We start from the raw sequence: 22,652 nt of genomic DNA on the forward strand, positions 1-22,652 counted from the left end.
CTGAGCCTGATCTAAGAGGGCGCAACGCGACGATCGAAGGCTCGCCATTCGATTACGCTTAGCTACCCCTAACGTAATTGGGGATCGTGTTTTCTCATTACGCCAGCGTTTATGTCGCTTGGTTTTATTTTTCGTCTACTATCGGTCCTTTTCGGTTCTCGTTTTTTCTATAATATCGTTTATCGTTATAATATCGTAATTTTGTACGATATTTTTGGAATTGTTCGTCCATCAAAAAAAAAAAAAAAAAAAAAAAAAAAGAAAAAAGAAACAAATTGACATCAAACATCGTTAATTTCAATTTAACATTTAACTATGTAAATTCCTAATGATTTGTAATACGAATGTCGCTATTAATACCAGAAGAAAGTTGGAGACAATTACCAACAGTAACCGTAAAAGTAGTAAAAGTATCCTTGTCGGTAGAAAACGCGTACTGGTGAAGTACTAACTTAGCACGCAATACGGCTACAAAATTTCAATTCCAATCGCAACGACCATCCGCAGATAAATCCTGAACGACACTCGCTGAACTGTCCTTGCGATTAATAATAGAAACTTTCTATTCAGCCCCTCCGCGAGCAAGAAGAAGAATACCAACGAAAAAAGATGACAAACAAGAAAGAGAGAGGAACAAAAACGTGGATGTTTTTCATCGGGATTAAAGTACACACCCTAGTTCTTCTCGCCGGGGGATAACGATGAAACACCGAAGGATTTCTCGGTCGAAACTCGCTTATCGTCTCGTCTATTCGCGCAGCAATTCGAGAAAAAAAGACGCTGAGAGGAAATTGTTGTTTTCAGTGTTGTTTATTAATACGCGTTTGGAAATCGTAATAATCGTACGTATTAGGAGAATATCAAGATTCGGAGATCAAGGTTCGCGCGTTAAAAACGATCAAATCGCTTAGCGTGCTTAACCAGGAGGAGGAGAATCGTTTGAGAATGGTTGAAATCGAAAGGGATAATGGAAAGGCAAACGTATACGTTCCATCGAGAAACGTTGTTGTCGTCGTAGTAGACCAGGGTTCCCCTGGTGAAGATTTGACAAGGCCACAAAGAGAGGAGAACGGCTGGACGCCGAAATGAAAACGACCAGCTTCTCTCTGTCTGATGTCCGTTGTCAGGAGTTTGACAACCGATATCCCGCGAGTTTGCTATCCCACGGGTTACGCAAGGAGCCCTTTCTTTCGCGAGACGCGTCGTCAACCAACACCGTTACAGTATGTCAGACCCACTGTTTGCAACTTTCAATTATATACATATTGCCGATATTATACGTATGTGTTACAGTGCAGCGTTCATCGTTAGGCTTTTATATTCTATGTTTTTGTTCGAATCTGTATGTTTTTCAAGTATGGATACTGCGAGAATTCGATAAGTTTAAGCCGTGTATTTATAAGGTCTAAACGTTCAGTGGGTCAGAAGGATGTCAAGCACGATGGTTGCAAGCGTAAACCAGAGAAACGTAACTGCAAATTCTAAATTTTATTCTAAATCTTCATTACGAAGAATAAATAAATAAATACACACACAGTGGCTACGAAACATTCGTCTTTATAGTACCAAAGCACGTGCCCTTCGAAGATATTCACACGTTTCTATGTATTTAATTCCTATATAGGAATTATAAGAAATTATATGATTTTATTTCATTATTGAATTTTAAGAAGCAGAGCGTATAACCAAGTAGGATGATTTTGCGTAGGTTTCCCGTAATACGCACGTAATAGCGAGAAAGGGGACTGGATATAAATGATTCGATAGGTGACAGTTTACACGAGATCGCGAGATCATGGTAACCGCTACGCGTCTGGTAGACCGTGGACAGGTATGATCTAGGAAGTCAAACGGATTCAGGGGGGCGAAAGTTGGCCAGAAGCCCAGCTGGCAGACGGACAACGTCCCGTTGGAACGGAAGGGAATGGGACGACGGTGGAGAAGAACGTGCTCGCAACAAGTCGCGTCGCACGACACGCTTTGACACCTCGGTTAATTAACCCGCTATCGCCGACTCAGGACCACGATCGACTTGTCCGCGGCAATTAACGCGTGCTCGCGCGCCGAATACCCTTTAAACGAACGCGGTTGCAGCGCGATTTATGCATCTAGTTCCGCTCTTCTCGTTCCTCCACCACGACTATTTGATTCCACGTCGCTCGGCCATCTCTCGTTTCTCGGCTCAAATGGGATTTATGAGAATTGCACGGCCAGTGGCTCTCCGTCGGTTGTGACAGGCAACGAAGGTTCAGATTCGTAACTCGTGCACGTGCCAGGCAGTGGAATTTATTTACTCGACATTAACATCAACTTACAAGTAGACTTTACAACATTTTTGGATGGATCGCTAGTTGTTTACACGTTTACAAAGTTTATTGAGTTTATCCCTCGAGAGACGAGGGATAAAAATTGGCAAGTTTTGGCTAACTCAGCGGATATTCGGTATTGACATGTTTCGAGGGAAACGGCTCGTAGATTAGAACGCGGATTTTCATATTTTTCGTAATATATATTTAAAGAAGTAGATCGGTAGTGGAAAACTGGTTTACCTGGTATCATAGAAAGCACCGTAGCTTGGATGTTTCATATATCTCTCTACGTTCGCATTCTGTGCAATTTTGCACTCTCCGCGTGTCTTGTAATCGCGTGACAATCCTAGCAACGACAAATATGGAAAAATTTTAGTCTGATTAATAGAAATTTCAGTAAAAATCATCGATTAGGATCAAATTGGAATCTTAAAATAGAAATTCTTGAATAATTGAAATGTTCGAACACGCCTTCACCGAACGTTTAACCGCATCCATCAAGCATGGCAGCGAATTTTCAATCACCAACTCGGTGTCGCGTCAAAATGTCAAAATCCATCGAGTGGTCAGCCTGTATTCGTCTAACTAATGACTTATTGCGAAAGATCGATGATTTAACGGTGGTTTTCGCTGTCGTGAATTTATTATTATCGGCTGACTGGCGTACGAGACGAAAAGGATGGAAACGCGAGTCGCGGCAGGGACAAGCTGGCCAATTAATTAACCGAAGCAGACGGATAGCAGATGGCGCGTACCCTTGGGTCAAACAAGAGTAAGAGAGATGCGTTAAAATGGGGATTGTTGAAGGGAGAGGAGCGCGATTACGGCAGGGAACGTTCCTCTTAGTTTTATTTAGGCATCGAGTCCTTTGCTTGCCCGAGACACCGACGATTACTTAATTTAGATTAATTTTACTTGCCTCGTTCCTCGCGCTGGCAACGTTCTTCTGGAATTTCGGTTCAGTCACGACTCTGCTCGAGGTGTACGTAGCTCGGAATCCTTGTGCTTTGGGAATTTAGGTTAGTTCCGAAGATTTAGGTACTTGTAATTGTAAATGTTGCAGTTTGTTCCTTCAGTTGTCACTAGCAACAATTTTCATGCACTATATGAAAGGGCTACTTGCATTAAAATAATAAAAGTCGTATCTTCGGTGCTAAATTATAATTAATACGCTGAAACTAATTTTTCGTACAACGCGTTGCATTTTTATTATTATTCCTGTTTCTTTTTCTTATTGGAGCAAGAGAGTGGGTTGAAAGCGTTGGAAAGAAACATAGCTGGCTTCTGGTCAGCTATGCTTACGAGATTTCCTTTGGTATTTTCAATTTCGCTCGGTCTTATTTTGAAATTGAACTTACTATATACGAAGAGATCTGGTGGAAACGATCCAAGCGTGTTATTAATGTCTTGTTGCCTTTCAGAGCGCGCTATGATTGATCGTGGAAGCTTTATAACAGTGGTAGTTGCGAGAGGAGTGCACCAAAATGACTGTAACATTGTAATCAATTTCTGTGGACAGACCAGCCGATTTCTTCGTCATTCTCGCCCGAAAGAAATTATAAAACTTCGTTTCACCATATTGTCTCTTATATTCATTTCTATGAATTCTCTCATATAGATTCTCTTAATTCTACTATTTCTGTACGAAAGGCAGTTTCAACTCGCGGTATTTCGAAACACGACTTTGGCAAATACGCCGGTACTCCGAGTGATTCCTCGATTTTTCTGTAAAAACGTGTATGTAGTTTTTATAACGAACGAACAAAAATTGACATCTTCGAAGATGTATATATTTTTGAAGATTTACAAACTTGTAAATCGATGACTCGAATCTGCCCTATTTTAACGCGAATTACACAATACGTTGTTCAATTTCAGAAAATGAATGATCGATACGACATAAAACGAGCCGCAGACTAAAGAAATTGAAAAGATAGCGAATATATGACTGCGACGAGTTTACGACTGATACTTCTTCGTGTGAGTACACACGAATAATAATAATTCCAAGACGATATTTCTCCACGGTATTACGAGTATTACTGACGCACCGATACTGTGCTTTTTTACAGTGGTAATCTAAACGAGCCACTCATGTTCTCGTCACGGATCATTAACCGTCGCTCATAAATTACATAACTAAATTATCGATTAATTGAAGAATCCACGAAGAACATGAGTCAGAAGATGTTCTAAGGCTGCAGCAATTTCTATTAATGTTATCAAAGGTTGCCACATGCACGATAAAAGCTCCAAACTAACGACTAGTCCGAAATTTCATAATATTCGATACCCTTCTACCTTTGTATTCTGTAATAGATTTTCCTCTATACTTGTAATCTTTTTCCAGTCTAATTAAACTAATTAAAACCTAAAGTAAGATAATAAATATCCATCACGGGCCATCGATCGTTCACATATTGAGATTATTCGATTATTAATTATTCGCTATAAAAGATAGGAGAAAATCGTTATTAAACAAAAAATTGTATTATGCAATAGAAATAGAGTTATATCGGCGATGTGCCTTTGCGTTCCAGCATGAGAACCATCGAAACGGAAACAATTACTTAAGCGAGCGATTAAATGACACGCCTCGATTCCTCGCCTCTCGACAAACTCGATCAAACAACCGTGAACCTGAATTTCAAATGCACTTTAAGAACATGTTACACATTCGTTCGATCGTTCGATAAGTCGATTTGAACGGTACTTTGAAATGAAAATCGTTGTCGAGAGCGTTCCTTGTTACCGAAAATACAAACATCCATTTTTTATTTAAATCTTCAAGAATATGAATGGACGATGAGAGAACAGTTTGGAAAACGAGTAAAGATTCATACGTATCGCTAAAAGATCTTTCGCGTTTCCTTCGGAAATTTGTGATACTTAAGGAAAAGTGAAGAAAATTTGTTAGCTGCGGGAGAACGTGACTGGAGCAAAAACGACCAGAAGAATGCAGCGGGGCTAAAAAGTGTCTGAAAGTGTTGCTCTACTTTCGCCAGCCTATGTACAGATACCTGGAAGAAACGAGACAGGAAAAAAGAACGATATTAAAAAGTCGAGATTTTAACTTTGATCGCAACCCTTATTGAGTGTTTTCTGCGCGGCAAACGGAAGCACGGGGTGGAGCTGTTGGTTAAAACTCATAAGTCTTCGTCGTGACTTTACGATGCCGCTCGGAAAGGCTTCTCGGTCAAACGTAGCACGCGATAAATCTTAATTCGCGCGTTGAAAGCGGTGTTTAGCGTTTCCTCCCGGCTGAGATATGGCCTCCACACCGCCTAAACCGGAAGAAACCGTGAAAAACGGGGGTTGCGAGAAGCCGCGACCTCCTTTTGTATGTTTACCCTTTGCGTTCGATTTATCTTCGACTTCCGCCATGGCCTCTCACCTTCGATAAGACATGATAACACATTTGAATTTGGCATTTCGATGTTGGCTGTGATAGTCAATGGGTAGAAATTACGTGCGTCCTTTCGATATTTGTAACGTGATTTATGCGAATGTGTTGTGTCTGGTTCCGCTTTTCCACGTAGAAATGAAAAAACAATATGTCTCGTTTACAAACGTGCTTTTTTATCTATCGATTGCTTGTATAGTATTAATTATTTTTAAGGTAAGCTAATTTTTCAATTACGTGCATACTATAGAATTGAATATAATAATTCGATAATCGCTATGTTACATACATAGATTCTAATATATCTTAATCATAAATTTAACGAGGGGAATATTTTAATATTTGTTGCATTCCGAAATAAATCGGAGAAAATTATTACAGCAGCTTTAAAGGATCATTTAAAGTATGCCAGTATTGTTCAACACGTTCCCATAAATTGAAAATTTGTCTCTACTTTCCTTCTAAAATAATTATTAAATTAAGTGAGTGAAACGATGAAAGAGATCTCATTAACTCGAAAATGTATTACGATGCAGGTGGGTGAAACTTTATTTTCGAGCAGAGAGCCAGTTTCCGGAAACTGGACACTTAATTGATTCGACTTTGTTGATATGGAAAAATTAATTGCGGCTACGTGCGAAATTTCTGGCCATATTTCAATACATTTTTCACTCTAAACGACTGTTTCAGGAGGCCAATTTCTGCATTACATTCTTACAATCGTTACGATCTTACATTCTCTGCCACCCCTCCGATTTAAGACACTTTCCTTCTCAACGTTTTTCACTTTCAGACAACAGAATTATACATAATAAATAAAAATTAATTTGTCCGATATATTCATGAAAATCTGGACGTAAATGCCAAGTACATTAGATCGTATTTTCTAGACTAATCGTTGAGTTATTGCGAAAAACGTTGTGTTAATAATTATATAAAAATTTCGATTAATTTTTCATATTATCCATTGCGGTAAACAGATAATGTGTTTACAAATGGAGATTTTCTAATAAATATTAAGCATTGTATTATATAGAAGCATCATTTGATCAAATTTATTCGTTAAATATATAATTTTATTAAACGTCATTTTAGTGTGATCAGTTTCCTGTTTACATTCTTAACAACTTGAATATTTTATACGTGTCGATCGCATTTGGAATCAGTTCTCTGAAACAATAATATACGCGGTAATCGACTGTTATAAATCTATGCAGATTCGTTTCAATAACGAATAGCATACGTCAAACGTGATGCGTAAAAAGTGTACATCCAATTAAACAGATTACCTTACGAAATTTTTAAAACGGAGAATAAAAGGATTTATCGTGCCCATACATATTTAAAAAGCGAAATTCTTTGAATCCTTAAAATATTATAACAAGCTATTCATCGATTGAAGTATCAAGGCCGTTGAATTACGTTGCATTGTTTAATTAATGTTGGAATGTCAATAAAGCAAATTCCATTCTCATTAAAAATAATCTTAGACATAGTGTTTATTTATAGTATACATAAATTTCAACAAAATAAGGAAAAGGGAACTAGAAAAGATCGTCTTATTGAAACGCATCAAATAACACAGTTGTAGCGGCGGAAGGTCGCAACGAACCTTGAGATCATGAATGACTAGTGCTCCTGGTGGTTGCTCTGTATAATGGCGGCGTGGAATTGACAACGTGTATTTTGGGCCACGTCCAGCGTGAAATGATAACTCATCAGCATGAACCGTTGTCTTCATTGGCCGCAAATAGATGATTTTATTTGCTTCTTTCGTCGATCGTCAAGCTAAACGAATTGTCGTCGCAATAACGAAACATTGAAAAACCGACCGGTTTATTCCTCTCGTAATAATGTTACCAATTTACCGGTAATTAAAGCTTGACGCGAGGCACGCCGGGATTCCAGTTTAATTAAACTTTTCTTCGTCGTTGGTGTTGATCGTTACATTAACGTAATGCCATTGGGACATCGTGTTCAACACGAATGCCTGCGACATTCTGCCCTTCATCTCCTTTCTTCTACGCCACCTTGTATAGCTCTCCTAATTTAGAACCTCTCGAAGACAATCATGCGCACGGCAGCAGCGCAGGAGGACATTCAGAAACCTGTTCGCCGATGTGTGCGCAAATACGATCCCTCCTGGCACGAGTTTACACGTAGAAGGTGGCTCGTCCTTTGTGTACGCGGCCAGCCAGGATTCTATGGGTACGTTCCCATGCAGACTGGTTTAACAGTGTTGTAGCCATCGATCGACGCGCCCTCTTCCTAAAACTCCTTTGTCTCGTAACCTCCAAAGATGCTGTTCACGTAAACAAGCAACAGGCAACAAGCAGCAACTTGTGCAATCGACGATAGAAACGCGAAAGTACATGGAGAAATATTGGGCAACGACCAGCAACTTTTTCAAGAAGCATGCAACATTGACAAAAAGTTGCTCGCTGTTGATTCGTTAAGGACGCAGCTTAAGGAGAACTCCCGTAAAAGTCCATAAAGCTACCAGCTATATAAATTTACTATTATCAAACAAAAGGCTTTTACGTAATTCGAATATTCATATATGGGCTGTCGTTAGCGAAGAATGCCATTTCGCGTTTGTCGTTACGTAACATTGGTGTTGCGTGGTTTTATATAACCCGCGCGATACTAACGAATGACTTTTCGAGTATGTATATATTAATCGGTCGATAGATCGCGTGTGCGACGTCCAGCGACAGGAAGAGGCCGCTAAAGGATTCCGAGAAACATCAGGGACGGCGACTTATAGCCTTTTATTTTGGACTGTTCGATGCAGTTTTCTTACGCCGTGCCCCGTAACGCGTCGCATCTTTTTTCGTTTCACGGCCTACTCCATTCCTTAAGGCTCGTCTACACATTACCTAGCGAAGATTGGGCCCTTTGGCTCTGTGTACATATGTAATCTTTCCTTTTATAATTCTTATGCCGTTATTTGATGGCTATGGTACAATGTGAAGCGAAAAAGATTAATATATTATACATAAATTTGAAGTTTTCGAAAACTAAAGTCTGTCTTTATGGAATTTCAGCTATAATTTAGTTATATAATTGTGACAGCCATTGTTTGTTCGATAATTAAATAAAAATTCATGACTGGTATAACTTTTTCGTTAATTTACAGTTAACCACTTTAATGGTTGCAATTCGCGGATAAAATGGGTGGAAAAAGTTTAAAAAACTCGTTAGGTTTGTTAATTAATGGCTGTGTTTGCATCGCTCACGATGGAGCGCGCGATAACGTTGATGCACCTGCCCATATTCAACTCTTTCGAGAGTTTTATCAAAAAATTTTCGGTTAATTAACAAACTCATTGACGATCTACATGGGAATATAAAAATGCCCGGATAAAAGTTTCATTTGCGCTTGCAAACAAAACAGAACGAAATATAGAATTTTATTTATAAAAATCTCAATGTGAGCATATTTTATATAATTTTTTTTTTTTTTTTAATAGAATGATATTAATCAAATTGAACTTCAAAGATATGAAACATTCAAACTTTTTTCAATTAACTTAAAAAAACGCCATTTTATGTGCGATCGTTAAAAAAAAATAGCTACGTCCCTATATAAATAAATAACTGGAGAAATTTTTGTCCGCTCATATTTGTTCCCGAGATATTTATATCTGAAGGTTAACGTTTCGATTTCTTGCAACGTTTTTGTCGAGGAATTCGACGAACTCGTGCGATCGAAATTCCACGTACCGCGGTCTGCTTTCAAATGTGCGCGGGAAAAAATTGGCCACGCGAGAAATATTTGAAACACGTGAATTCAATTTACAAATAACACTCGTTCCAAACGATTTTTCAGAACGCTCTTACAACTCGCGAATACTTCAAAAAACGAACTTTCCAGGAACGACTTTTCCACGCAACCGATTATTTATTATCTATTTTCCTGCTTCATAAACATTTTTAACGCAAATGTTAAATGTACGTAATATCATTAACATAAATCACTTGGAATACGCGTAGATATTAAACACGTGTAATAAAACATAAAATATTACTCAAGAAAGGAGAGAAACCACGTTCTCAAATCGTAACAAGATGGATCAAAGAAAATTCAGAATATCTAATAAAAGATATCTAAAGAATCACGTGTTCTCTCAATGTTAGAAAAAGTGAAATATTAAAATATAATAACATAAATTCAAGACGTCTACCAAGAATTCTATTCCAAAACCTTCTCCAACCGCGCTTTCATCGTTAATCTCGATAGCCTCGGCGGTTCCGTGAGAAACAGCGATGAGAAAAGAACGAGCGCGGAATATCACGGGAGCAGCCCAATCGAAGCGTCTTCGTGCGTGCCGTGGAGAACGGCCATGTGAACAGGCCTTTACGCCTGCGAATCGCCGCCAGCGGAGACGCACGAGGGCCTTCTTTTCCTTTAGACCTGTACTTCCTCTCTTATGCACAGGCTACCCTAACACAAAGCGGCGTTTTCTACGCGGCTCGGAGCCACGCTGTGCAAGGTCTCCCGTTCGTTTCCCTCCCGCTAACTCTCCTCTGGCTCTCCAACGTCCCTCGTCCGTTTTCATAGGCGTTGTTCCATCTTTGTCATACTCGAAGCTCTTTCTCAGGGCCCTCGTCGTGCCCTCTCGGTTCCTCACCTTGCTCAGCCGCGTATTCTTTTCGCCTATGCGGCCGTGTGCACGGTCATACACCGGGTGTCTTTGAACGGGAATGAATTCACTCATGCTGCATGAGTTGATAGCATTAGACTGTGGAATATTTGGTCCAGCAGGGCGATTTTGGGAAAATTTTGTTACTTTTGACCATCGTCCATTCTTGATAAAATCACTATACCGTCGAGTTTTATGAATTTATGGAAAATTTGAAGGTAAAAAAATGTGCAGAATGCATATAATACACAAAAGTATACAATACATCCAAAATAAAGTATTTAACGAGTAAAGAAAATCTCTGCCTACATCATTTTTGTAATTGTGTCCATACAAATATAAATTTATGCTGTAATTTTTTAAATTTTGGTCACAACTGTTATCATTTCTCGTTTGTACACGGTATTTGCACTCGGATTAACCGGACCATTGATCTGACTATGTAAATATTCCTTCAAATACATAGCGAAATTATTTTAGTTTTCTATTGTGTGGTTCTATACGTTATGGGATTCAAATTGGTTTGATAAAAATTTATTCCTGTACTTTATTAGATTATACAGTCGTAAAGAACGTCTCATTTGATATATGATTCGATTATCGCGCTGTTGGAGTGCGCATGCGTCGAAGAATAGCAAGTCAAAAGACTTATTACTTATATATTCTGGACGTTATTTATAACCATACATTGTATTAAATTCATATTTCGTTATATTTCCTATTGTACCAACAGGAAAGCTATTATAGAATATAATGTGAATATTCAGCGACATATTGCATTATCTACTTCAAAAGTGTCCCACAATTTAAAATAATTTAGTACTGTGTTACCTATTCCTTCTACCTAGATTACGTGCTTAGGAGAAACAATTTTTTTTATCATTTTTCAAATGACTTCTCGCTTTTCCTGAACAACTTGTTCGTGTCGTGTCAGTTTTGAAATACGTGTGCCATATGCGTATCGATTTTCACATCTATCGGAACGCACCATCGTAGAACAATCGTGAGTTAAACGGACGATAACCATGGCAGAAAACCGCGTCCAATGTCGCAGGTTGACTGTGCCTCTTGGCAACGGGACGACTGCTCCCACGAATCAGACAACAATAGTCTAATAACATCTTGCATATACTACGTTCCAGTCCCTTTATGCGAAATCTTCATCGTTACATCGTCTTCATCGTTACATCGGTGTAACATTTCAATAATCTCGTGAAGTCGATTAGTAATATTCATTTCTCCGTTAAGATTTATTTTATTTAAGAAACAAAAGATTATTTTGAAAAAAAGACCGATCTCATAACCCCTATTTTCTATTTTAACTCTTCACTCCAACTCTTATTTCTTATATTTTAAAAACTCGTATTGCTTTCAAATCCATAATTTTACAAAACAAAGTACATAATCTGTCAATACATTTCACCATTATACGTATCAATTTTTACTTGAATATTACGTTTCATGCTAGTAAAAAATCCCACGATTTCCTTGTTTCAACAATTTTATCTCGCTAGATCGCTGAAATGTCACACGCTGCGCCGCGTTAAAAGACACCACCCCGTATACACGCGTCGGTGTCTACACGAGGAGCGGCACAGAGGGGCTTGAATCGTGTGCCGATACACCAATACACATCGTATGTTTGCGAGAGACGGAGAAAGGGTGCCAGCGAAAAGCAGACAGAGAAAGAACGAGAAGAAGAAGAACGGAGTTGAGTCGAGTCGAGTCGAGTCGGCTGTTGCCGGCTGCGAGTTTTCCCCTCCCTCGATCCTTTGCCGCCCCTCTCCGGCTGCACCCCTCCAGCCTAGTCGCTTCAATCACCCCACGTCCCTCCGGCGAGTCGACATATTCCCCCCTCTGACCTCTCCGTACCCTTCAACAGCCCAGAGTCGAGTGGTCGCCATCGTCCTCCCTTCGATCCCCTCGTCCATCTTCTTCTTCCCCCTCTAGATTCGTCGTCTCGCTCTACTCCTCTGTCCCCTCGGCTCCTCTCGTGGCGTGCCACGACTCGTGGCGAAGTTTTAGCGTCGCCTACCTCTACTCGTGGCGTGCCTACAACTCTTAGCCGGATCTATTACGCGCAGTTTTCGTGTTCGCGCGACGTTTCGTCCTCGCAACTTTGTTCGTCGCAGCGTTTCCTTCTTTTTTTTCCTTTCTATACTAACTCTATTCTCACGATTCGCCTCTTCCCTCGTCCGTCATCTGTTTCCTCGTTCGTGTTGTACGCGGGTTCGCGCGGCGTGTGCGCTCGTGCCCGGCCGCTAGTTTTCCAGTGTGTAACACGAGCTCAGTGTGAAACGACGTCGGTTGAATACGTTTTTTCTCTCTCGTCACGCGGGTGCACCGGAAGAAAGAGAGTCGCCCGATCTCGCCGGAAGCCAACGAAGCTTACCGGCTCGGCTACCGTGATTCGCGACGCGCCATCACCTAACCTCCAAACGCCTGTCTCTCGTTTTCGCGAACCGTGACAATCGGCGGCTGCGTCCTCCTGCTGGCTCCCTTGTCTCCGTGACGTTGTCTTCGATTCGATATTCACGCGGCGTTCGCGCGTTCGTTCACTTCACTGATCGTGTAGTGCGTGCGCGGAAATCATCGATCTCCGGTTTTCGAAAGTGAGACCATCTTCGCCCGATCGAGTCGTTATAATCACCGCGACATCTCGTGGAAATAAAGAAATAAGAAAATATTGTATATATCTAACCTGTGCTTCTTTGTCGTTTGTGTGCTTTGTGCCAAGGATATTCACGGTGTGTGTACAATTATTTTACTGCGTCGCCGATCTCTCTCAGGGAACACTTTTTTTTTTGGATACGATCTTCTCGCCTGTGGGCCACGTCCTACCGTTTGCACGGTGAGTACATATATATATATATATATATATATGTGTGTATATATATATATATATACAGAATGTGTTTGTCATTGAAGCCGGTCGTCGTGTCCGCGTGCTGCGTCACTAAGCGACGAGTAAAGGTGCGATCGCCCGGCGAAATCTCGTTGCGGCATTCACTCGGCGTTCGCGCGTGCTCCAAAATCAGTGTGTACGTACCTCACCGGTTAGTCGTGTGATTCAAGGGCGCATGTCCAATGAACGTTCACTCGATGCTCCGTTCAAATTTACTTCGTTATTATGTAGTATTTCCACGACCCATCGTTTGTTTTGCGTATTGGAATTTTTCTAAGCGTATGTAGTTAGCACGTATAGAAGTTGTACGTGTCTAGGTCACGATTACCGACGTCGAACCGCGAAATCATAATATTTGCGCTATTCTCTGTTTACGTTTGCGCGGCGAGATTCACGGTAGACACGCGCGTTCCGTTACGCGCCAAAATCTCTTCGACGTTTCATGGCTGCGACCATGCCGGAAACACGTTTTATGGATCCGTTTGTTCTGTGTGTTTGTGCTCTTCCACGAGTTTTCGTCGAGTTTAGAGATCTTAGAAGCATGACGTACACAGGGTGACGAAGGTATTTGAAAATTAAATTTAATATATCTTAGACTTTACTGTCTATAATCGTACGTGTTTTGTAGGTTATATTTCGCTGCAACCCGTAATAGTCTACAAAATTGCCAAGTATACGTGCTCTAATCTCTATGATAGGCAGTGTATATATAACAACTATATGATTTTATACATATTTCTCCTATAATATCTAAAATATGTGCATGTATGTAATGTTTATTCGTACGTTTTACTCTATGCTCTCTCAATATGTATTCATATAATATGAACGAATTAACGTTAGATTTTTATACGTATATGTATATTCTATACAGATACAAAGGTTTATGAAGGTATTGAAAATGTTGTGGACACCTTTTATGAATATGTCTTGTACGTAATGAAATATTTTGGAATTTTATTAGTTTTGTTACGGGATTCGGCTACCATAATTGTATTGTAAAGTTTGAAGCACATCTGAGAATATATATAGAAATTACAAGACATTTGACACAAGTATGTACTTTCCAGCGATCACAAAAGTATTTAAACAGTGAATTATGCTTTATATTAACAAACCTCGATATTCAGTGGGGATATATTTAATATTTATGTGTCAACATAGTGTACTGATTTTTTACTAAATACATGTATACAGTAATGTGTGTTTATATACAATTTCAGATTGACTTTAAAGATCGATATAATCATGATAATAGTTATACATGTCATACATACAATATAGAAGTAAAAATTGTCTGTGGTAAGTGTACAAATAGTTTTGTGAGCTAGTGCGTGAGATAGATAACGGTTATATGTATATGCGTTGATGACGGAGTTGGAGAATTTGAATTTTACCGCCATGCCAGTGTTGTCGTTTCATAGCGGATTTCAACTGTTGCGTTTGTTTGCGCAAGAATGACGCTTAGAAAGCGGTTATTTTATGTAAATGTAACTTCTGACGTAATTTTGAGTTTGGCGTGAAGTTGCTTACGAGGAATTAATTATTTCAGGTTACATGTTGGCGATTTATAATTTGTCAAATGAAAGCTGAAGATTATATAATACTTATTACTTTTATATTCAGGAATATGAATATATGACTATCGTTATTTACACAATTTGACTTTTAATTTTCAATTAAGATAAAAATGGATTCCATTTTAATCCGAAATTATATGGATAAAATGAAAATTACGAATGAATTCTTGTTAATGTCATTAACATGTTAAATATTCAGAAATGTTTGACGTCATTATGCTTACACAAATCAGTTCTATTTTTTGATAATTGTTAGGTATGAGGTATTTGTAATAATATTACTAGATAGTCGAGTCATTTAGTTTGTTGATATTTTATAATCATTTATTATCGAAAAGAAAGAAAAAAGAAAGGAAGAAACGATACATACGTACGATACAACGTAATAGGACAATTTTAGCTGTTTATTATATTTCTTTTGATTCCTTTAAATCACGTCAGAACCGTTATGCCATTCTGCTGACAGTTGTGGTAAATATCCAATTTCTTATTTAGTCGGCCAATTAACAAATCTCACTCATATATCATTTCCACAGTCCGGCACCGGTATCAAATTCCATTGACGTTAACAATCCCGAGAACTGAAGCGAGATAAGCAAATTTATACTCCAAATATGCGGCACTATTCAAAGTAAACTCTATTCTATTGATAATGGGATCACATGTACATATTAAATTTTTCATACGGACTGGAGCATACTTTCTCACAATTTCCTTTCTCCCATCGTTCATTGAGAAATTTCACTGGTTCATTAGCCATTGGATCGGCCGCGATATCGACGTTAATTAGAGCGAATTATCTCGGGAATTGCCGGAACGCTTGTCTCTGTTTTGATCCATTAAATGGTTGTTAGCGGGTCGCGATATCCGCGATATCTCGCGGTGGGCGGAACGATGGCAGGCGTGCGCGGCTATAAAGGACCGTATAGTTCCTGGCTGTGGCACATGCCACCACCGTATTAGCGTTACGACAACCCCAAAAGCTTCATCCTCACCGAACAAACAACAAGCAGCTTTTCCTTGATATGTCGGATGTTTTAAGTAAAATAGCGTCCTAATCGAAGCAACTGCGAACTGCTTTCTGCCGATGTTGCATGCTTCTTGAAAAAATTACTGGTCGTTGCCCGATATTTCTTCGTGCTCTTTCGCGTTTCTATTGTCAGTGGCACGAGTTGCTGTTTCTTGCTTGTTTTTCCATTTCGGATGGTAAAGATCAGAGAAAAGTAACAGAGACGCGACGACGGAAACATACGTTGCTTCGGTGTGCACAGTTCGTCGACTCTTCCACGATGCATTTGGATTACTTGTTGCTAGAGCAAACGTGGTTTTGAGACCCGAACGAAACGGAAACGGTTACTCCGATCACGTTGCTTCAACGTGGACAAAGTGTTTCTGCGAGTTGATATTTATCGGCTACTGAAACGTGCAACAACGACAGGCCGCGAAAAAATGTCCCGTTGTCGCTCCAGCGAGGACGTAGCTTAAGCTGCGCGTGTGGAGTCTGTGGGTCCAATAGCCTCGCACGTGGTGCCTCCACGCCAATATGCTCGCTCGTTGAAAAAGTATCGATCTGTCCGACTCGACCGAGATATTTTCAAGGCAGATGCTGATCTGACGGAAAGATTCGAAGAGTTAGGGTTGTTAGGAACTGGGGAACTGGAAGTTACTTTCTGGGGTAGGAGAGCGTTCCTACGTGGGACTTTTACGGGATCATGTTTGACGTGGTATTTCTTTTGTATACGGTGTATGGGGTGTAGGACGTGTTTCCTTTTTACGATTTTTCGTTTCTAAGGGCGGTTTGTTTCATGATTTTGGTTTCTAATAATACCAAAAGAAATTTTGTTCTTCCATTAAAATCAATTATTTGAGTTTTCTCAACAAATTCGAATTATTCCATTTGATATGTGTTTGATGGTTAAATCGCACGATAATGTAGTAAGATTAGAAATATTTCTAAAAATTGATGTCAATTTATATAAATTAAATTTTAATGATCATTCGCCACTGAATTTCCACAGGCACTCACCTCACGTTGAAAGTCTTGCTTAATAACGTTTAAAATTGTACGAAAGCGTGACTAGCACTTCCAACAATTGAAATTTCCAATTTCTACCGATTACATATGTATGTATGTACACCGAATATGTGTATTTATTTCACGAAAATGATAGGTTGCTCGGCTTGCAGGTGAAAAGGTAACGAGATTTAACATTTTACAACATTTGACATTTATTAATATACATCTATTCTTTTTACATCGATGAATAAAAAATGTGAAACTTTTTAAAAGGTATACTTTTCAAATATAGAGATAATAGGAATTATCGAGACTCGTACGTATATTAGTAATCTCTACCACTTTTGTCAATTTTATCGCGTAGTTCGCGAATCGAATAAGAAAAAAGAAAAATCAAATGAAAGTTACTTTTCGAGTGCTTCGAAAGGAAATAAAGACCAAAGATTAAAATCAGCCTCGTGATGTTCCGAATAATTGAAATTATTCCGGCGCAAGTCAAAGCAAACTTCTATATAAATCGCACTAATGCGTGTCGAAACTTGGCAAGTTTTGCGTTTCGGTGAAACTTAAATTTGACTCGAGGAAAATCGATATTCTTGTTACTTAGATACTCTTCTATTTGTAATTTTCAACTCTTACCGATTGATATTTTCATTATATCGTTCGATCATCATACAGTGTTATTTTTATAATATCAAGTAAACGTACACGCTGCAAATATCGTTTAACATTACTAGAAACATCATTGAAACTTTATTCGGAAGAATTGGTAATTTAGGTGTTAATTTGGAATTTTCTACGCATATAATAATTTGGTTAAAAACGCAATTTAACTGAATTTAACAGTTGCGGTTGCGACCATTCCGTTCGTACGTGTAACGCGTTGGATATTTCAGTTATTCCAGAGGCGTTTGAAATGAATTTCTAATTTTGATACAGTTTTGGAATTGCACGAAATTGGACTTAAAATATGTACAAGCTTGACAAAATTTGTCGTGTTAATTGCATAGTGTTGAGCGTGAAAGTTGTTTAAAACGTTCTGACATTTCACAAATGTATTTATACTTCAAAATAACGAAATAGAGCAATTTCATTATTTTTTGTTGACGGCCTCTTTAATTTCTCTTTCTCTTTGTAAAGAGAAAAAATCGAATTTCCAGCGAAAAGTTGGCGTGGACAATTTATATTGCTTTTCCAAGCAGTGATCAGCAATTTCTAAATCTCGGTCTTCAAAATAATCGTTGAAATTTCTATACCGATTTGCAGAAAATTTTTCATGCAGAATAGTTTCTGCGATTGCTAAAGTTTGCAATTCGTTGCAAATCAATTTCCGAAGCTTCAAAACGCTGGATCAAATCAATTTTCGAAACTTCCGAAACATTTTTTGCAATCCCATGGAAATTTTCACAATTTTTCTCATCTAAATTGAAATTTCTCAACTAATCATTCTCCGAATCAATTTTCCCAACTGTTAAACATTGCGAACTGCCTCGTTCCGAACCGGTTGCCAAAATTTCCCAAGCAAACGTGATCAAACCTTTCACCGCTCGATTATTTCGTAGTTTCCGTGCATCCTGTGCGTTGTTTGAAAATAACAAACACCGGATCGTTTGCATCGGCGTATCTACAACACCTGCCCGACCGTGCACGCTCATTAAGCTTTCTCTGAATCGTGAGAATTGACCGAGCCTCCCCTATGAATCACGCGGCCGTAGCAAAACAGGGAATGCACGATCACGGGATCAGCACGTACACCGTTCTTTATTTTCTTAACTCTAGCTGGCGCATACCGTGGCTCATTTATATTTAGAACAGCAGCTTGGCTTTCATGGAACCCGACTTTTTCAACGACATCGGTTTTCTTTATGGATTTTTTCAGTCGGAAGTTCTGTTCCTTGAATCTTATGCGTTTGGAGAGAGAGAGAGTGAGAGAGGGAGAGAGAGAGAGAGAGAGAGAGAGAGAGGTTTGAATAGGAGACGAGCCAGAGAATAGCTCAGCTATGTTTTATTTCTTTCTACGCAATTGGAATTTAAAATCGTGGAAAGTTGTTTATGAGAGTGTTGTTTAATCCGTGAAGCATTAGTTGTACGAAACGTATTGCTCAGATGCGGCACGTAAGTATTCTAGTCGAAGTATATTGGAGTATTTTCAGTGTATTTAAATTTAGATTAGAAGGGAGGGCATGGCTTCGGGAGATTTTCAATTTAAATATGAACGAATCGATTCGGTTTCATTCGATTCTAAATGTAGATGATTTTCGCTTGCTCGCTGATCCGATTTTGTTCTTGCTAATCTGTTCACTTTTTCACCAGCGAAATCAAATTTTCCCGATAATCAACAGCTGTTTTTCAATCTCACGCGCACGAGTAGCACGAACTCCCGAGATCCATCGCTTCCTTCGCCCTTTGCAATTCTCAAAACTACATCTCGAAACGATCAAGACTCGATCGAGCCGATAAATATTCCCTCGTTGGCAATTTCACGGTAGTTAAGGCTCGCCTTTGCCGGGTCTGTTTTCATTGAAAATTAAAGCGACGTCTGTTACAGTTGCAATTTCCCTCCCGCGAGAAGACGGGTGCCGTCCCCAAAGAACGATGCCATTGTCAATAGAAACTGGCTTTAAACCGGCAATCAGAGCGTACCTTCCTGCGAGCTAAACATGCTCGTCGCGTTGTTGCGTTACAGTCACCGCCTAAAGAAACTCTTTGTACGTAACAGGCCTCTTCGAGCGTTAGAAACGTCGTCTTCTATAGATATAGTTGTGTTTCGCACGCTTGTATAAACAGTCTGCTGTGTATTATGCTGGCTCTACATTAGACAAATAGAGGATTCGTTCGGTACAATGGTGGAAGAATGATTAGAGTTTGAAGTTGGGTTTATTTTTAGCGTGTTTTGGGAATCGAACATGGCGAAGATCACTGTTTGGGTTCGATAGAAATTGAAATTTTTCGAAGGAGAATTATAAATTGTTTATAATTTGAACAATGATCCTCGGTTGATATTATTATATCAGTGGTATACAGTGGTTATAAAAGCTATTTGTACACCACTGTGTTTATTATTGCATTTATACATTAATTAATAGTTTATACATGTTTATACATTTCTGGGAAATCTCAGGTTTCGCAAATTTAAATGCGTATATGCGAAAATGTATAAGATATTAAAAATCCAGCACTTGTGACATTTAGTAGATGAAACAAATTTCTGTTTAGATTCCATGTTTTTAATTATTTTGGCAAAAAATAAATCCTTCTGAAAAACAGCCTTGTCAAACACACTGAAATCTGTAAAAACGACTCGAGCCCAAAGGTAGTGATTTTCCTAATATTCTTTCGAAGTCGAACGAAACGAAAGTGTCCGCGATGCAACACGAGAAGAGTTGATTTAAATTCCTCTGGGTGGAAGACAAACTTTTCTTTAAATTCTGTCTGTAATTAGTCGCGAAGTCATCGCGTTTCCCTTTGCCATGTTTTTTGCGAGAAAGAGAGAGAAAGCGAAATTTCGCTACCGATACTTTTTATAGTTGATTAAACGAGGAAATTAAGCATCGACTACGAGTCTTGCGGTAAATACATGCAACGCAGTTCGTGCTGCTAGAAAAAAATGAAATAAACAGCGTGTTGCTTGCGTAATTGAGAGTAATTAGCATACCGTAAGCCTTTTAAGTACGACGTCGATGATTTGATGGATTAAAGTCGCCTTCGAAATTTTTTACTCGTAATAATGACGATAATTTTCAAGAAATAATAATCAGGTTTGAGAATAAACGAACGGATGAATGAAATATTAACAAGTAAAAAGGTGTTCGAATGGATCAAGAATTATCATTCTAGAGTTATTTATGTACATGTTGATTCTTTTATTAGACGATGCTTCTTTTTCACGTTTAAAACATTCCTCGATAGTTTGATTACATTGGAAGATTTCAATAATTATCCAATAACTTTGCCTATTTATTCGTTTCGCTTTAATGTTCCAACATTCCTACGTAAATCTATGTCTTATACAAGCGACTAAACTATGCACTTGAGTTTTTCAAATTACAAGTTCAATCTATTATCGTATTAATATCGTATTAATCTACTAGATCGAATCTACTAGAGTCCATATCTATCATTATATTATCGTATAATATCGTCGGAGAAAAAGTCTATCCGGGGAAGGTTAAACGATTCTCCTAGCAAGGAATATTTCACCCTCGTCGTTCTTCCACAAAGTTCCACGTATAAAAAGAAATGAAAGGAAGCTTGATAAAAATGCGTCCAGAAAGTCGGGTTCTATCGTCGGAACGAGAACGTTCGAGGAGCTTCGAGGCTTGTCTGCGTTCCTGAATTACAGAAGAAAAAAGACGAATTCTCGAGTTAAAAACCGGTTCCAGATGCGTGGTACCACGGGGCCAGCCAGTGGCAAAAAGGGATCCTTCTAGCGGCTAAAAACCGTCGGGCGGCATCGAAACAGGTGGCCCTTGCGTCATCCGTGAAAATAACTTTCCATTTCACCAGAGTACGAGCCACGGGAATTGGCGTACTCGAGATCCGGCGTCATAGTTATTCGTATCGTCAGTCGGACTGCACAGATGCATATAGTAGCTCATGAAAGCATACCAACACTTAACACGGAATTCTTTAGGTACGAACACATCACGCGTATTATACGAATCGCGACTTTCTTCCATCGAATGATAAGAGAAGATCTATAAAAAATTGAGAGGACCCACGAAAATTACGTGAAATGTAAAAAAAAAGCCTGTAGCCTAAAATCTAGGAAACGTGTCTAAAATCTGCAAGACGTATAGAGAATACTTACAAGATACGTAGAAAGTGTAGAAAACGTCTAAACAGCGTGTAAACAACGTGTAGAGAAATTGCAAAGACCGCGGAAATCAGAAGTATTTTTTTTTTAACTCAACGGGGAAATAACTCGCCATAAAACATAAGAAAGTAAGAAAGGTGACCGCTTGACCGCTAAAATAAAAGGTCCGAGACAAAGAGTAGGGAGAAGGAGCTCCGACAGAGAGCGATAATTAATTAAATAAACCATCGTTCATTTTATTCATTGGTTGCGGTTTTGCGATAACACACACACACCCGCCACTCGAAACCACGTCAAACCCTTCGGATTAATTTATTTCCCCGTTCTCCTTTGTTCGATTTAATCACATTTTCGCTGGTCTCGAAACGAGCGTAGGAAAAACAGCATTTTCGAGCGGGCACACCCGATAAATTGGATCTGGTCGATGATCGTGAACGCCGTGGTTCAAATATTTATTACTCGTACGCGTTTACTATTTTGCCTGTCGCGTCTACCCTTGGTCGCGTTATTTAGGTTGCTCTCGTGTTCCGCGTTTTATCGATTGCATTTTATCGAATCGGCGACCTGAAATTTGCCGTATCGTCGTCGTTCGAACGATCAGTTTTAGTTTCGACTCGACAAAACGACAAACTAACGGAAGTAGGCTGCAATTTTTTTATTTTTCTATTCTTTTACTTGTTTATTCTTTTTGTTTTTGTGTAGAAAGGTTTAACGTCGTATCGACAACCAGATTCATTAGCGACGAGATGCTCTGTGAGTGGACTTTGGAAAATTCGAATCGATTAGGTTTGTTTCGTTACTCGATTGATCGTTACGTTTCTCCTACCTTTTTAATTTCGTTTCTGTAATTCGGTTTTTAATCTATTAATTGGCTCATTTTGCGACCAGGAATTATCTTCTCCAATTATGGAATTATAGAATTGGGATAATCGCAAAATGAAACGATAATATAGATGAATTTCAATTTCGCTTGGCT

The 22,652-nt window shown here is 39.0% G+C and overlaps 1 protein-coding gene across 14 annotated transcripts in view; it reads left to right on the plus strand.

The window, feature by feature from the left end:
• LOC117237668 (polypyrimidine tract-binding protein 2) overlaps positions 1 to 22,652 on the plus strand; it is a 414,765-nt gene that overhangs the window by 85,134 nt on the left and 306,979 nt on the right. For 3 of the 14 annotated variants that reach the window (XM_033501872.1, XM_033501875.1, XM_033501877.1), the window contains exon 1: positions 12,362 to 13,209. The exons of 8 other annotated variants lie outside the window; for them this stretch is intronic. The gene's annotated coding sequence lies outside the window, so the exon portion shown is untranslated. Of the gene's footprint in view, positions 1 to 12,361; positions 13,210 to 22,652 lie in introns of those variants that run through there. 3 more of the 14 variants (XM_033501882.1, XM_033501883.1, XM_033501886.1) reach the window with 1 other exon arrangement.

This window comes from Bombus vosnesenskii, unplaced genomic scaffold, assembly GCF_011952255.1.
Source record: "Bombus vosnesenskii isolate JDL3184/JDL3185 unplaced genomic scaffold, Bvos_JDL3184-5_v1.1 scf7180000013395, whole genome shotgun sequence".
Classification (NCBI taxonomy): domain Eukaryota; kingdom Metazoa; phylum Arthropoda; class Insecta; order Hymenoptera; family Apidae; genus Bombus; species Bombus vosnesenskii.